General features: G+C 42.2%; 1 protein-coding gene across 1 annotated transcript in view; it reads right to left on the bottom strand.

Moving 5' to 3' along the window:
* SNCA (synuclein alpha) overlaps window positions 1-18,164 on the bottom strand; it is a 126,891-nt gene extending 108,727 nt beyond the window's left edge. The window contains exon 1 of the mRNA XM_065596118.1: window positions 18,145-18,164. The gene's annotated coding sequence lies outside the window, so the exon portion shown is untranslated. The remainder of the gene's footprint in view (window positions 1-18,144) is intronic.
* Between the last annotated feature and the right edge of the window lie 224 nt (window positions 18,165-18,388).

The raw sequence follows: 18,388 nt of genomic DNA, 5'->3' as shown, positions 1-18,388 counted from the left end.
GTTTGGAGTGGGGAAGTCAACCGTTGGGGCTGCGTTAATGCAAGTGTGCAAGGCCATTAATTGCATCCTGCTGTGAAAGACCGTGACTCTTGGCAATGTGCACAAAATTGTGGATGGCTTTGCAGACATGGGTTTCCCTAATTGCGGAGGGGCGATAGATGGCATGCATATTCCAATTCTGGCACTGGTCCACCTTGCGACCAAGTACATCAATTGGGAGGGTTACTTCTCCATGGTTTTGTAGGCGCTTGAGGATCACCATGGGCTTTTCACTGATATTAACACGGGTGGTCCAGAAAGGTGCATTATGCATGTATCTTTAGGAACACTTGCCTGTACAGAAAGCTGCAAGCAGGGACTTTCTTTCCAGATCACCATAGGGGAAAGAAAAATGCCCACAGTGATCGTGGGAGACTCAGCCTACCTCTTAAGGCTTCATGAGTCATGAAGCCTTACATGGGAAACCTAGATAACAGTAAGGAGAGGTTCGACAGGCTGAGTAGCTGCAGAATGACCGTTGACCATTAGCTGATTAAAGGCATACTGGCGATGCCTATATTGCAGGTTACACCTGAATGAGGGAAATATACTCATGGTTATAGCCGCCTGTACTACATTGCATAATATTTGTGAAGGGAAGGGCAAATGGTTTACTCAGGAGTGGACTGCTGAGGCACAATGCCTGGCTGCTGATTTTGAGCAGCCAGATCCCAGGGCTATAGGCAGCGTAGGGCAATAAGAATCAAGGATGCCTTGAGGCAATGCTTCAAAGATGAAAACCAGTAATGTTTGTTACTCTGATTGGGGCTGCAAAGGTTAATTACATTTGGTAGGCTAGGAAGTAGTTGTGATTGTTAAGGCCTAGGATTCAATATAAGGAACTAATGAAAGTGCCTGTTGATTTCCAGGAGCCATGAGGTATTATACCTTGCATAGAAACAATTAATTAAAAAACAATATATGTGTATAATTAATGCTTATAATTAAAAAACAAAAAAACAAAACAAAAAACCTTTGCTTTTATTGCCCAATAAACCACACCACACGATACACACATACACACTGTTGGTGGGGGGGAGAAGGTGGGGGTGGTGGCTGATTTTCATAGCTGAGTATGGTCCAGCTTTCATTTGAAAACCTGTCCATGGGGGAGGAGGAGTGCAGAGAAAGCGCAAAGTGCCAGAAGGCAGAAAGGAATGCACAGAGGGAGTCTGGAGAGTGCATGGGAAAGAGTTCACAATGTTGTGAAGGGGAAGGCAGGCACGCATCTGCACAGTCTGCAGTGTTATGAGAGTCTGGAGCATGTGAGATTGACACTCCAGAACTTTAATCAGCCTCTCTGTGGCATCCCTGTTGTAAGAATACTTCTCTTGTCTTTTCTGCTTGTCGCTTTCCCTCCACTTCTTGCATTCAGTGTTTTCTGCCTCTGACTGCTGAAAGACCATCTTGAACACATCTTCCCTGGTCCGTCTTGGCCATTTTCTTATCTTGCACAGATGTTCAGCTGCTGTTGGAGGGTGGGTTCTCAAGGTGAAGTCTGGAGAGGCATAATTCACAATAAACAGAGCGCTATTGTCAACTACCCACAGAGCATTGAAACAGTAACATTAATTCACTGCTGGTAACATACCTAGCACTGTCTCGGTGACCCTAGGCAAGTACACGAGGCAGAAGACCCCAAGAATGGTGAGTGAACTCTGGGGTAGAGGCCTTGTGTATTGCAGAAAAGCAATCTGAAAAGGTTGCAGGGCACTTATAGGTGTGTGCGCGCAACACTCTAAACTTTCCCACCGTTTTCCACAGGTAGTGGTCACTATAGGATATATTTCAGTCCCGAGAATAAGCAGGGAAGCAAGGGTGCATCTGCTACACATTTGCAGCTTCTGACCTGGTCCGTATGTTGCTCACCTGTGTGCAGCTTTGGTCCCTGCCCAAGTAATTGCAGAGTGGCATGGGAGAGTGTCTCTCAATGGGGGAAGGAATAAAGCAGCTCTCCCAAGGAACCTCTGGCAGACGATTGCTGAATACCTCCAGGAAAGTTTGCTAACGATCTCTCTGGAGGATTCTCATGAAATCTCAGAGTGCATCAACTCCCTTTTCTGCCATACTGCTTAACTGTGTGGGGAAATGCCCAGCACACAGAAACAAAGCCAGCCTTCTACATTTCCCTGCCCTCAACCTGCTTCAGAACTTCACAAAGCAAAACCACATACTAGGGGTCTCCTCTCCTGCTTCTGGCTTGCCAAAAAGCAATTGCAGAGATTGGCTAGGCATCTCTGGAGTGGAGAACAGCTTTGACTGGACACACCACTAGGCAACTCTGCTGTGGGCTCCACATCTTCATCAATGACTTCTTCCTCTGGGTTAGGTCCACTTTCCACTGACTCCAGACCCGCCAAAGTATCCACGGTGCTCTTTCTGGTGGAGGTGGGGCCGCCACCTAGGATAGCGTCCAACAGCTTATAAAAATGACAGGTCTGGGGCGCAGCATCGGAGTGATTGTTTGCCTCCCTCATCTTGTGGTACGCATTCTTCAGCTCCTTCACCTATGCTCCTCACTGCAGCGTATCCCGGTCAAATCCCTTTTTGTGCAAGCTGTGTGCAATCTCGCCATAGGTATCGAAATTCCTATGGCTGGAGCACAGCTGGAACTGGACAGCCTCCTCTCCCCAAACACTTATCAGATCCAGTAGTTCTGCCATGGTCCAAGCAGAAGATGGTTTGCGGCGTGGAGCCACCATGTTCAGCTGGGAAGATGCGATGTGAGCTCTGCACACTAAGAAAACAGGAAGGGGAATTTCAAAATTCCCAGGACTTTAAAGAGGGAGAGGCATAAAGTTGTTTACCTGGCATCAGATTTGAAACTGCTGACCAGTGTGGTCAGGATGGGCATTGTGGGACACCATTGTGGGCCAACAACAGCACTAAAAATCAAGCATGGTGTCTACACTGGCACTACAGCTTTAAAGCCTCAGCACAAAAATACCTTAGGACTCTTGTCGGGGTGGTTTTATTACGGTGCTGTAACGGAGAAGTTTTGGCACAAAAGAGTGGCTTTGCAGTGTTTACACCTATGCTGTTTCGTCGCCAAAAGCTGCCTTTTGGCGAAACAACTTTGCCTGCGTAGACCAGGCTTTTGCAGGATCGAGGCCTTAGGCCAAGTCTACACTATAAACTTACATCAGTATAACTACATAGAATCATAGGTTATTTAGTCCAGTTCCCAGCACTCATGGCAGGACTAAGTATTATCCAGACCATTCCTGACAGGTGTTTGTCTAACCTGCTTTTAAAAATTTCCAATGATGGAGAGTCCACAACCTCCCTAGGCAATTTATTCCAGTGCTTAACCACCCTGACAGTTAGGAAGATTTTCCTAATGTCCAGCCTAAACCTCCTTTGCTGCAATTTAAACCCATTGCTTCTTGTCCTATCCTCAGAGATTAAGAGGAATAATTTTTCTCCTTCCTCCTTGTAACAACCTTTTATGTACTTGAAAACAGTTATGTTACCTCTGTCTTCTCTTTTCCAGCCTAAACAAACACAGTTTTTTCAATCTTCCCTCACAGGTCATGTTTTCTAGACCTTTAATCATTTTTGTTGTTCTTCTCTCGACTTTCTCCAATTTGTCCATATCTTTCCTGAAATGTGGTGCTCAGAACTGGACACAATACCCCAGTTGATGCCTAGTCAGCATAGAGTAGAGTGGAAAAATTAATTCTCATATCTTGCTTACAACAGTACTGCTAACATCCCAGAATGATGTTTTTTGCAACAGGGTTACACTGTTGACTCATTTAGCTTGTGATCCACTATGACCTCCAGATCCCTTTCTACAGTACTCCTTCCTAGGCAGACGTTTCCCATTTTGTATTTGTGCATCAGATTATTCCTTCCTAAGTGGAGTACTTTGCATTTGTCCTTATTGAATTTCATCTTATTTACTTCAGACCATTTCTCCAGTTGGTCCAGATCATTTTGAATTTTAATCCTATCCTCCAAAGCACTTGCAACCCCTCCCAGTTTGGTATCGTCCACAAACTTTAAGTGTACTCTCTATACCATTATCTAAATCATTGATGAAGATATTGAACAGAACTGATCTCTGCGGGACCCCACTTGTTATGCCCTTCCAGCAGGACTGTGAACCACTGATAACTACTCTCTGGGAATGGTTTTCCAACCAGTTTTGCACCGACCTTATAGTAGCTCCATCTAGGCTGGATTTCCCTAGTTTGCTTATGAGGTCATGCGAGACAGTATCAAAAGCTTTACTAAAATCAAGACAGAACACGTCTACTACTTCTCCCCTATCCACAAGACTTGTTACCCTGTCAAAGAAAGCTATCAGGTTGATTTGACATGATTTGTTCTTGACAAATCCATGCTGACTGTTACTTGTCACCTTATCTTCCAGATGTTTGCAAATAGATTGCTTAATTATTTGCTCCACTATATTTCCTTGTACAGAAGTTAAGCTGACTGGTCTGTAATTCCCCAGGTTGTCCTTATTTCCCTTTTTATAGATGGGCACTAGATTTGCCCTTTTCCAATCTGGAATCTCTCCCGTCTTCCAGGACTTTTCAAAGATACATCACACAAGGGTGAGAAAAATCCAGTTATATTGACCTAACCCCCAGTATAGACAGTGCTATGTTGACAGGAGGGCTTCTCCCATCAAGATAGCTATAGCCTCTCACAGAGGTGCATTACCCACATCCCAGGCAAGTGTTCAGTCCACTGGACTAACAGTTATAAGGTGAGCACTGGTGGGGGCACCGCCGCCTCCTCCTCCAACAACATCCATTTTGTGCAGCATGAGGCATGCCCTTAACTCGTTCCTGCAAGAAGTGCCTTATGTGCATAAGCCACCTGACTCCAGGCATAAGGTTCTCATTTGTGGATCACATGCAGAGATATGTTCCTCTCCCTGTGAGATGGTGTGCCAGGGTGCTCCACCTCCTCTTGGCCACTCTGGGGATTAGCTCATGAGGTCAACACCCCTTCCTATGGTCACATGCTATTATTCTGTCTCTCTCTCTCTGGTCTGCAGCCCCTCTCTCACACCAGCAACTGCAGCATCCTCTTCATGACTCAGCCTTCCAGTCAGGTCACTAAGTGTTCCCTCCATCCAGGGTAGAGTCCTTCAAAATCTCTATCACTCCCACAGTGATCTAGCCTGTCTTTCAGTTCACTGCCCCACCAGTGCCACTTCCCCAGGGGCAGGCAGGGGAACCCAGGCCCACCCTCTACTCAGTCTTAATTCCCCCATCTTGCTGTATAATAGGCTAATTGGCCCCTCTGGCCTGCCTTAACCCTTTCAGGGCAAGTGGGAGGAGGATACCCCATCCCAGATGAGCAGAGTTTAGCACACGCACCCTTCTTGTTGGCATCTCCTTTTGGCTAGCTTAGGCAGCTCTCCACCTAGTATAATGGCTTTATGGATTGCAGTGTTGTGCCTGTGATTTTTCTAGGCACCTAAAAGTTAGGCTTTGCAACACTGAGCATTGCAATGCCTACATCTTTATGGATACCACCTTAATTGCTTACATATTTCCATTAGAGTGCTAACAACTTTTTATAGATATTTAAATGTGGTGCTCAGAGGGAGCTAAACTTGTGAATGTGCACGCTGAATGTTACAGACCTGAGTGCAGTACTGTATTCATAGAACGGATGCTGTTGGCACAAAGTTGAACTACTTCTGATATATTCTTTTTGAAGCAGTACTTTGGATTAGAATTTCACATAATTGATTCATCAGACGAAATTCTGTTCTTCATTATGCATCCGTGTTAACCCATAGTAACTCCACTGACTCTAGCAAAGTTACTGTGGATTTACACTGGAGTCAGTAGGAGCTGAATTTGGTCCATCTTCTTTTCCTAGTCTGGGTTATTTTTGCTTCTTGGTTCATTTACCTGCCAGCCATTTCTTACAATCTCCAAAAGCAGCAGGAATTACCAAAGGAGTCTCACCAATAAAAGTGTTCCCTGGATCCATTCTTCAAGCGAAGACTTAATGGAGAACTGAAAGCAGCAGTGTCTCTCCATTCTCTCTGACACCTGTTAAGTACAAAGCCCTTTGATGTGGAAACACCACCCGGGGAACTTTCTTTAAAGGCCTTTTTTGTTGTGATTACCCAATTTGGAGCCTAAGATGGAGAAAGATGCCCGTAGGTTCTCAAAGCTGGAATCCATAACTGGGAATCTTAAAGTAGTGAGATGTTCCCAAGAGGGGTTTAAAAATTAATTCGGGTAAAGCTGGTATTGATTCTGTTACAGCTATCATGGTTAATCATAAAAAGGAAAATATGTCTGGTTTCAAGAAAGTTAGATACTGGAAAATTAGTCTAAAAGTCACAATACTTGGATTTTCTGTCTGAGAGGTGGTATTGATAAAGCTGTCATCCAGCAACCAGCTATCATGTTTGTTTGGTACCTAACTAAGCATTTCTAGTAGCTGAAAAATATTTGATAGTAAATTCATCTTTATTGAAAAGAGTCTACTAAACTTCTGATTAATGCATTTATAGGATCCAATCAGGCAGTCATTACCAGTGCATAGCTCTCGCAGAACAGAGTGGCATTTTTGTATACTAGATCATGCCCTTGTTTGTGTGTGCTGGGCAGACTTTTAATGTTATTGGAATATTGGAAGATAGTTGATTGTGGACCTCTGGGTCTCAGCATAACCCACCATGAGGTAAGCAATAGTACACAACAGCAAGCTGTTTCAGACCTGGTCTCTCAGAACTATTCCACCAGCACTGCTGAAGCTTACACACAATACAATGCAAAACTCTATTCAGTAATAATTGGATGCTAGCAAAACGTTGTCGTTTCTTGCCCAAATCTCAAACAGAAATACGAATACACATGCATGAGAAAAACCAAACAGAAAACCTGCATTAGAAGATTAGGAAGGCAAAGCCAGTCATTCAAAAAAGTTAGGAAAAGCCAGAACTAAGGCTGCCTTTGTTTCCCTCTGTCCACTGCTGCCAGACTCCAGTTCCAGTTCCCTCCAGGCTCTGTCGCCATCTACTCCCCAACACATCCAGGTCTTGTCCCCTCTGCAGTTGAAATAAGCAGCTTCATCCTAGGCTGCCTGGGCCCAGGAAGGGGATGATCACTGAGAGCACAAGAGAAACAGGCTACCTGCTTTCAGCCCAGAGCTGCAGTTGCAGAGCAAGTCCCACTCAACCCCAGGCTGAAGCATGCTCAGTGCACATGGAATCTACAATTAATTTAGCTGCTAAAATCTATGTCTCTTCTGAGCATGTCTGAATTTTTCAAAGACACATAATTTGGCCAAATGTGGGTGAATTTTCACAGGAATGGCAAAAGGCACATCCCTGACACCAAAGCCATTCCCATGCAAAGCTATACAAACAAAAAGCAAAAAACAGACCATTTTATCTAGAATATTTCACTAGAATAGTTTAAGATGGGCAAAATGTATTTTTCACTTAGCTTCATTTCAGAAAGACAGTGACTATTATTGGCAATTTGTTTTTTAAAACAAAAATTCAGGCAGACACCTGGCATGAGAATTTCACCCCAAAATTATAAGCAACTGAAAATGAGGTCTAGTGGGCAGGGCTGGACAACCTTAATAGGCAGTGCTCTGCCACTTCTGAGACCTAAAGTGCTGCTCTACCATGAGAAGTAACTATTGATGTTCCAGAGATGCCATTTGGCAGCCTGTCTACCTAGCTACAACCACTCTTTCAGACTAGACTAACCTAAGCACCCCTAGCAAGCTGAGTGCCAAGTCCAGCATTTCCTCTGAGCATCTCTCCCCCTACAGAGCACATCAATATTGTAGAATGAAACAAACCATGAGGAGAGACACATACGAGAATCATCTCTCTCTCTCACACACACACACACACACTCACACACACACACTCCTACCTTCCTTTAGGTCATACCACACCTGCATGCTTGTGTTAACTGGGAGCAGTTAGTTAAATACTTGGAACACAGGAATTGCCATTCTGGATCAGACCCCCGGGCCATCTGGTTCAGCAGCCTGTCTGAGGTCAGTGGCAGATGCTTCAGAAAAAGGTGTTAAGAGACCTGTATTGCCTGCTGCAAATCTGAGTTTCTGAGCCAGTGCAGATACGGTACATTACCTGGATGGCAGCACTCCACCAGAGATTGTCTACATTGCCTTCCTAGTTAATGAGGTTAGTCACTACTACACCCACTGCATTATTGTAACTGTCAGAGAGGATGAATACACTTACTTTTATCTAACCACTCTTCTTTCCCTGCCTGGACTTCCCACACCAACTCCTCCACCGAATGGGTCATACAAACATTAGTCTCCTTTTTTTGCTCCTGCGAATTGCAGGCGTTAATAACTTGGGACTCAATTTAAGCATTTTACTGCACCCTTGAGAGGAGAGCCCTGTTTTCAGGCTGGAATGCATAGCCTGTGCAGGTGAAACAGGAGTGCTGATGTGTCAATATGACTACACTTGTGCCACAAGTTTCATTGCTGTTTCATTATCCCCTCAGGTACCTTTAAGCATATATGCTATTTTAATACATACAAGTTTTCACATATCTGATGGCACTTGCATGTTTTGGGGGCTCCTGCCACATATCTTTAGATGACTTGACACTTTCCTTTTGTTTAATCTTAAAAGATTTTCTTCCACTCTCTGCTGTCACACACCCATTTGAAGGGACCTTCAGTCTACTGCCTTTCCTACACCTATTAAGTTAAAGGTCTTGCATATTATATATTCAGCTGATATCCTGTATGGTACTATATGAGTGGGTAGGCTCATGTTTCCCCTGCTATATAACACTGCTATCAACTCTTCGAGTATGTGCTATCTCTGTAACAGTTGGCCTTGTCCTTTTAGCAGATGCATCACCACTAGAAGCAAAGGAAACGATGGACTGTCAGTACCAATAATGACAAACAGTACAGTTTTCCTATCTACTGAACATTGTTTACTAATTATCTTATAACCAAACACCAATTGATACAAAAGCAGACTGAGAAGTCCCTTAAAGAAAACAAGAAAGAAGAGCTACAAAGAGCCTGATCCATCATGTCCGTGCTTGTATCTTGGGCAGTCACTTACACCAGTGCAAAGTGGTTGTAAATACCTACCAAATATGAATGGCAGAGTTTTACATCCATCCATGCTGTACTGTTGTAAGTGACTTTAAAAGGTGCAGGAAAATTTTATGTCAGACCCCTATGAGTATTAATTTGTTGGGTTCTTACCTAGTATTATAGGACTGGAATTAAGTGTTGAAGACATGGTCATAAATTAGATACGGGCAGTGAAAAGAATATCGCATAATAAAGTTAGTTATCAAGAAGGATGTAAAGAGAAATTACTCATGTTTTTCATTTTTGTGGCCGCAGTCTAGTACTGGGAGCTCATATTCAGCTGATTGTCCACCACAACCCTGAAAAAGATTTGTGGATGTTTTGGTGCTTTTACTTTAGGCACTCAAGTTTGAAAGTTTTGGCCCAAGCGTCTGCTGGCTATCTCAGCAAGAAAATTCTAGAGAATTACTTTTTCACAAGAAGGCAGAGTTTAGGTCTCTGCCTGTTTGCTCTGTATAAGAAATTCAAAGAAGTTTACCTGAAACTGCTGAACTTCCTTATTATCAATATTATCAAACTAGCCTCCAGATGTCTCAAAGAAAATATTCTATTCAGCCACTATTCTGCTTACATTTCAGGCATCTATGTTTCTCCTGATGAGGTTTTCAGATTACTATGCCTGCACACAGAAACAGGATCTCCGTTTCTTGGGACTTCATCTGTTCCTAATGCCCATTACTCACTTGAAGTAAACAGATCTTCTTTAAAATAAACTTATCTTACCTGTCAATGCATTTCTTATTGTATTACAGTAGTGCTGATCAGGGCTCATGTCCCCATTGTGCTAAATGCTGTGCAGACACACAGTAGAGAGACACTTCTTGCTCAAAAGAGCTTATTAGTTTGGTTTTATGACAAGATACTGACAGCTGAATGAAACGAAGATGAGAGAGACGAGAAGAGTCAGTGACAATGAAACAAGCAAGCTTTTCAGAGTAAACACCACAGTTCACCACCTGTCTAACCATGAGCTGATCTGCGAATTGAGAATTTCACATTATTGTATTTTTCTTCTTCAGTGAGCTCAGAATATAGAGTTGCTCAATTCTCTTTCAGCTTCCTTTCCCCCCACCCCCATCTTCTTCTCTTTTCGTGGTCAAGGTCCACATACACACATCACAATGCATATGCCTTTGTTGCCCTCACTTCAAGTGCCTCTTAAAGAGATGGATATCATTTGGCAGATAATTAAATGGTTCCTGGTTATGCCATTGCAAAAAAAAAAATGCCTATGTCATGATGTACTGAACTTTATCCTTCCCTTTATCCAGCATACATCAACCGATTTAATATCTTCTTCATCTCTCTAGAGTCGGGCACAGTGCTGTTCTCATTAAGAGCACTTTCCATGCACCTTGGTTTCAGTCATCATATGTGAAACATTGATAATATAAAGAGTAATATGTTAAAAGGTTTCATTTTACAATGAGTTCATAAAGGGTTAATAAATGATTAACAGACATTTTAATAAATTGTTAGCATCCAAGAGGTCAACAGGTTACTTACAACTACTCACAGCATCTCCCACTGAGGTGATCATAACAATCTATAACCTGCTTATAATGTCTAGTAATCATTTATTACATCTTTTGTTTACTAGAGGAATGGAAATAATCCCAGAAAGACAGGAAAGTTTGGGAGCCAAACTCTGACTACAACCTGGAATTCAGGGCCTGAGACTGGAATGCTGAACTGCAGGATGGTTTAGAATTTCCCCTCAGCACTCAAGGGCTGCCCTGTGTCTGTCACTAGGACCTGAGCCACTAAGAAGGCAGCTCTGACTTTTCTACTATGTATATTGTTCATTTAAAAACTCAGTAGAAAAGGGGAAGTATGTTACAGGTCAATGGAAGTTGACAGTTCATGGCAGCTTTCAAGGTTTCAAAATTTGTCTTCGTTCTGCATTGAAACAAAAAGCAAAACGTTCTGAGGGTTTTTACAAGTAGGAACTGTGCTGAAATGGCCACTTTCAGATCAGCATGGTGCATCTTTTGCTTTCAAACATCCATGCTGGACTGGAGAAACCATCCACTCAAAACCTTAGTTGAAATCAATATGAATTTACTGGTAAACTAAAAGCTGTTTCTATATGGTTAAGGTCTAAAGCAATATGCAGAACTGTTAAAAGAACATAAGGTTGCTAAACCAAGCACTAAACAATTAGGAAATGCCACCATTAAGGTTGCCTGTACAACCATAACTCATCCCCCTTATGTGTATGTATTACAGTGCACTCTTTTATTACATGATCACATACTACTTCTCATAGGATCCCTCTGTCACTCAATGCACAAGAAGGACCATCCTCCAGGATGGAATCAAGGTTGTGTAATGAAAGAGGCTATTGTCGCCGCCTGATTTGTTGCGGTGGTTGAAAGGTGTGTGGTGAAAGGGGTAGGGTACTGCAGGAAGAGAAAAGAGGGTGGTTTAATGCCACCATGGATAATTGGATTCTATTCCTGCCTCTGCCATGAGTTTGTGTGATGCTGAGCAACTCACTTAAACCAGCCTTTTCACAAGCAGCTACTAATTGCGCATTCCTTATTTCCTGGATGTGCAACCTGAGATACCTGAAGGCCAACATTTGTAGCAGTGCTAAACTCTCTCATTTGCTACTGAAATCAACTGGAGCATTGCTTTGAATGTACAAAGTGCTAAGTGCTCTGAAGAGAAAAAAAAAAAAAGTCAAGCCCTTAGTATTTCACTCCCAAAGTTAGTGGACCCTTCCAACAATTTTGGCCTACTCTTTCTGTGCCTCAGTTTTCCCACCTGTAAAATGGAGATAATACCACTTAACTACACAACATCTGTGAGACTAAGTTCATTTTTGTGATGTACAGATAGTGGGCTGAGCACAACAAACACCCATGAGAAAATATGCAATTTCATATTCATTAAAGGGTTTAAATGGTGTGCATTAAATGAATGAAGACAAAAATGTTAAATCACTATTCATTCATTGAGGTAAGGCTCCTGTGTGAAAAATAGTACATGTTCATGTAATTAAAGACTGTACCATAATCCACAAGAATGTTGAATTAAGGTTATACAACCAACCTTAAATCTGGTATTTCCTAACTTCTAGGTACTTGACTTTGCAATCTTTATAATGTTTTTAGCATAGTTTTTAATGTAATTCCTATACACTCCGAAATGGCTAGAACCAATACAAGTAAAAATTTTAACAATCAAATAAGCTGGGGTTCATCCAAATCAAGATCAGATCTGTATTTGAGAAAGGAGTTAATCGTGATTGATTTGTTTATAGTGTTTGGTTCTGCTTTCCTGTTCAAAGGCAGATCTGATTATTTAGCACATTCAAAATTAAATTACAAATAAAACTAAAGTCATCCCTCAGTTTAAATGGGACCATTTTAATTTTTTTTTTTAAGTTTCCATGGCTGATATTACATTAGCAATTTAGGCTTTTATGTATGAATGATACTGAATAGCAATGCATGGAAGTCTCATTAGTTTGAGAAGGAAGTAGGAGCAGTATTTTGAATAAGTGATGTAACTTTTGTTGTTTCTCACATAAAATAATGTTCTTTTAAAAAAAGTAATACTGGTAACTCCTTTGCTCTCAGAGTTAATCTATCCTCCTCTTGTAAAAGCAATGAATGGTGATTTAACATTCTGATCATTTCTTGTTTTGAGCACATTTAAGTGTGCTGGTTGCTTCATAAAACAAGTAAAGACACAATCCCTCGGCCACTATAGGGCAAAAAAAGGCTGGTTCCTTGCACGTGTGTAGGGAATTGTAAAGAGTCTTCCTCCTCATGTGCCCCAGTACAGTGCTTGCTGGCAACAAAGGCCCTATTCCTGGCCAGTCCCGCCGGCTGTGCTAGCCTCCCATAGGGGTACGAGGAACCACAGCTAGAAACACTGGCAGTACACAGGGAAAGCATATGTTGCCCCTTTTTAAGGATGAGGAAATAGCTGGTGTAGCACACACTCCTCTAGTACTCCTGGACGGATGCTGGGTGAGTTTTGGGGCATTAGTTAGCATAACCTTCGGTTCTTCTTGTATATCTGTCTGTGTGCAGGAAATTGCTTGCCCATATAACTGACATTTACTTACATGGGGGGAGAAGTTTCTGAACTTCACTTAAAATTAATAACGTTTTACAAGAATGTATATATCAAGTGTATATAAAATACACACCTAGCATTGCTATAGTTACTAGATCTCCTACCTCCCACCCTTTGTTGCTTGTCTTCTACGATTGAAAGCACTCACAGGAATTGGTGCGTGGATGGTGTGATATCATTGTACTGGAGTGGGATATATAGCTGCAACTGTATTAAGGTCACTTAATTATAATAAGCCTAGAGCCGCCAGTACAATGAGTTTTTATCTATGCAATGTTTTGTTATAACTTTAGGTGAGGGTTTCCTACAACACCTATCACCATAGAATTTAAGCGCCTCCCAGATAAAGTTGAGTTTGCACATTTCCAATTAGAATAATTCATTTTGCTGCTAAAAAACACAAAGGAATTAACTTTTTGAAACAATGGACTGGAGAGTATTTTTTTTTCTCCTATCTAATCCTTGGTGACAGATTTAGAATACATTATAAACCCATCATTCTATAATCTGATGGAGTACTTGAGGCATCATTCAAAGATGTGCCTCACTGCAGGATTAAGTGCTTTGTTGAATTGGGGCCTTAACAGGTCTGACCCAGAATTAAGGAAGGCTGTAATCATTGCAAGGAGTTTTTGTTTAAAGTGTTTGTTTATAGGTTGTTTGTCAGAAAAGGATTTTTTTTATAATGTTGAAGAAAAGACAATGGTGACATGAGAAGATCACATCTGGGGCACAAATTATGGTGGGTTTTATGTTAATATAGTTCTTATAAAGAGTACCAGATTAAGAGCCCTACAGTTTCTCTCCACAGAAGTACACGGTCAATAACCCTTCCCCTCCAACTCTGACCTGAAGGCTCCAGGAAAGTGCTTGATCACATTTAGCTTTGCTGAGGTTAATAGGATTTCAGCATGTCCTGAAATTTAAATTTTTACCTGTTAAAGTGCTTAGTTGAATTAGGACCGATGAACTGGACAGAGACTACCAGCTCACTACAGTAGTGAGACTACAGTGTATTATGAACTATGCTTTTACACAATAATCTGGATTTTGGTGAGCTCTGGAATCTTAGTTTGACGGTTTTCCTGTAGCTCTGACTGCACTTTGACTTTGGAGGTAGAATTGTGTTAATAAATTTCAGTTTGCTGGCTGTAAAATATTTTTTTTTTTAAATGCGAGAGAGGAAGAAATTGGTTCAGGTCAAACTAGATGTTTCATTCAGCCCAAATCAAAAACGTTTCATTTTGAAGTTGTAATAAAATTGAAGTTTTTAAATGGCATTTCAAATTTAAAAAATTGAAATGTTTTCAGAAAGCATCAAAACAAAATGTTTGGGGGTTCTTGGGGGGGGGGACCACAAACTCAGCCAAGACAATTGGGTGAATTCAACACAAATCTGCATTTTTTTCAGCAAAGTGTTTCACACACAAAAGTTTACTAAGCTCTATGTGGTGGGTTAAATATAAATATAACTAAGAAATCCTTTACTTTTAAAAAAAATGTGACTAATGTCTAATAAGCCAAAGTTCTGCAGTGCCTTTTTGCAAGATGTCATATGTGGCACCGTTACTACAGAAAGGGTGCAGTCTCCACGCATATCTCCATGCAGCATGGCATTCTACTGCAGTGCCCTGGAAATAATCCAATCACTCAAAATTCTTTAAAATATTCCCCTTCTCTTGGGATCTAATTTAGTCCAACTTCCAGAAGAGCCCTCTTTACCCACTCCTAGGTTCAAGGCCCCACAGCCCTCCTTCATAGGGCTGTGTGGTTCAGATCCCGCCTCTCTGGCCAGCAAACTCATCCCTTTTGTTCAGAGCTTCTACACCACACTTTCTGGAACTAAGTACTAGAACCGTCATCCTCCTCTCAGCAAGCTTGTTCTAACTGGGCTTGAAGCCTACTTGTTGAGTCACCGATGTCTGTCATCAGACCACTCCCCTGACACTTCCACAGTATGTCTAATTATCTCAAACACCTGTCTGGGCCTGTTGGGAGAGAGGGGAGCCTTGGCCCACCACTCTACAGTGTTCCTGGTCACTGTCCCTTTAAAGGCACAATGGTCTGGGATGGCCCAATACCTTCTCTCTCTCCCCCGCAACACTAACTGCTCCTTGAAGTCATCTTCCTTTCTCCCAGTGACAGCTTCAGGGTTTTTTTTTAAATGGACTTCATCCACTTTCTTTGGACACCTGGAACAGAGCAACAGGCCTTCCAGACTGTTCTCTAGCCATAAAGGGTCAATGTCCCATTACAAACACTAATACATTTTTATAAAAGGTGAATCAGGGAGTGATAGTTACTTCTGAGCGTTTACTGGTCTCTACTGACAAACTGTTTCTGGAACACTTGTGACCTGATCCAAAGCCCATTGAACACAATAGAAAGGCTCCCATCAACTTCATTGGCTTTGGGTGGCAGTGGTAGAGGCAGAAACCCTTACCAAAGAAAAATTCTCCATTAAAAAAACCACACATCCCCATCCCACCCTCTCAGACACACACACCCACCCCAGTGAGTTTTGCCTGGCTAAGGACTTCATGATCTGGGCAAAAGTTTGTAAAACGGAAGCAGTTAGGAGGAACCTACCACAGGGCAAATCCTGATATGTTTTGAACCAATAGTAACTTGGCCCACTAATGTGATTCATTGACTTTCACCACAGCAGATAACGCCTGGCAAAAAGCTAGAGTGTCTTCCCTCTGTCCCACTGTTCTGTAGTGACTTGCATTCACTTCTCCATTTAAAATAATTCCATTGATAAAATGTAGCAGGCAATAGAGGAGCTGGAGCAACCACCAAACAGCAGCAACCAACAACAGCAACATTTAAAAGTCAAACCCTGGACAGCAAATGCACTTGGCTGGGTGGGGAGACAGGCACAGTATGTTACCCGCAGCTGAAGTTTAGTTTGTGCCCACACCCATTCTGAAGAAAGACCTAAGTTAGTTACAAAGAGGAAGCAGAGATGACTCAGGCAGAGGAAGAGTAGAGCCAGAAGAGAGTGCCGATAGCAAAGCAACCATACTGTGACCCTAACCCAGCGAGATGGGTTCAAGTCTCCCTGACCGCCAATGTCACTCAAAAGAGACTTTACCCTACAGGCAGCAGCATTCACAAGGAGTAGTGCACAGCAGCAGAACCATATGAACAGGCAGAGGAAGGAGACTATTTAAAATTATTCTTTGTGGGTGTCAAGCATACCCTTCAATCAGTTAATGTGGCACTGTGAGAGAGACACTCGGTGGGGAAAACTGGGAAATGCTTGTCTTTATTTTTATAAATACCGTATGCCCCCAAGGGAATCAGAGAGATATCAAAAGGGGTTGTTAAAAGAAACCAGGCAGGAAAGAGCAAACAATGGCCTAGGTAAGGAACATCACCTCAAGCCAACAGCCTGGTTGAGAGTCAAGCAACCTGTCCTCCCCACTCCCAGCTGAATGGTTAATGTGCTGTTATTTCATGCAGTCTTGGCTCAGTCAACTTCATCTCTCTGAACTGATATCTTTACAATAGTGTCCGTTATGGGCAATCTGTAAACAGATAATAGAAAGGACATCTGAGATACTGCATTATAACTTATGCACTCAACACCATTTGCTGAGGGTTCGATGCGCTGTGCCATAACATGATTCCCTTTGTGTGTGCTCATGTAGTTTACCTTCTTATGGTATAGGTTTCTGACTATGTTCACTGAGCCAGAACTCTATATCATCTCCAGATCTGTACTGCTGCTTATCTGGAATAAAACTCTAAGATCTTGTGGGGATGTAGTGCTTAAAGGAACAAATGAGTTCATGCTGTGACTAATACTATGGGGCCGTGTACATGCTAATACATCTAATGAAAATGGGATGTATCCCATTTTATCCTATAAAATTGTATCCTTCCCTTTTATCCTATAAAATTGCTAGCACTGTCTGTGTGGATGACCTGTCCCAGTGACCACTTTTACTATGTAAAATATGTGCAACATGTATTTTATTTTCAAAACTTAGTATTTTCCTTTCTCCCCGAGACACTTTTTCCCTAGAGCTTCACCCCAATGGCACCTCTTCTCATGGTGAATGTAGGAAGAAAAGGACATAACAGTAACCGATGACTTACATGACAATAGGAAATGCTTTGCAATATAAGCCATGAAATTTGACTCATCTCCTGTACAAAAAAACCCAACATAATTCCATAATGACTTCAGTGTGCTGATCCTAGTTCTAATGAAGTCAACTGGAGTTCTGCTGTTGACATAAAAGAGGGACGAATAAGGTCCTAAAGATAGTTTACTCAAGTCCTGAATTTACCCCTTTTTGCAGGAAAGAAAAAAACAGCTGTGTAAAAGGGACAGTGTTACTTTGCCACTCTACAAACAGTTAAAAGCAAGGTAATAGTTTGTATACAGATAGTGGGAGCATTTGTTTACTCCAGATGTACAAACAGACAGAAAAAATAGACTATATGGGCACCTTATTTAGCTGGTACTATTACTTCTATTCTGATCCCCATGGCCTTTCCATTATGCATACAACAGTTTGAACAAGTTAAAAAGGGTAGGGCTAGCTGAAGCAAATGTGAATATGCATGAACGGTGGTAGCATATGCCTAACACCAGCCATTGCAATGTATCTTGTAGAAATATATATTCAGTATCCATTGCCTTAACATCCTTCCCCTTCATTGCTCCATTCTCTGCCAAAAACTGCCAAAACCCCCAAATTTCCAGTCCTGAATATTTTTTCCTTCCCTTAGGAGGGGAATGATGGGACAGAGTTTGAGAAACCCTAATGAATACCCTTGAAAAAGGGCAGCCAGGAAAGTTTGTACTCATGATGCTCATTGCAACAGGTTGTGCTCACCACCGTGGCACCCCCTGCTGGTTGCTCCAGGAATTGCTCTGTCCATCAGCAGGGCACCCACCTCTAGCGGTCTCACTCTCCATCACTGCTTCTCCACCATCTCCAGAGACCTCCATCGCTCCCAGACCACAGTGTCCTCTTCAGGGCATGGCCCTCTGGCTATGCCACAACTCCATTGTCTCCCCCCCCTTCCAGGGGAGCCAGCAGTCCTTCACCCAACTTCTCACCACAGTGGTAAATTGCAGGCTCTAGTCCAGCCCCTCACTCAGGGGAAAACTGCAGTCCTTTGGCTGGCTACTTCCCTT

Source organism: Chrysemys picta, chromosome 5 (assembly GCF_011386835.1).
Source record: "Chrysemys picta bellii isolate R12L10 chromosome 5, ASM1138683v2, whole genome shotgun sequence".
NCBI classification, from domain to species: domain Eukaryota; kingdom Metazoa; phylum Chordata; order Testudines; family Emydidae; genus Chrysemys; species Chrysemys picta.
This window is presented reverse-complemented; position numbering and strand designations above follow the sequence as displayed.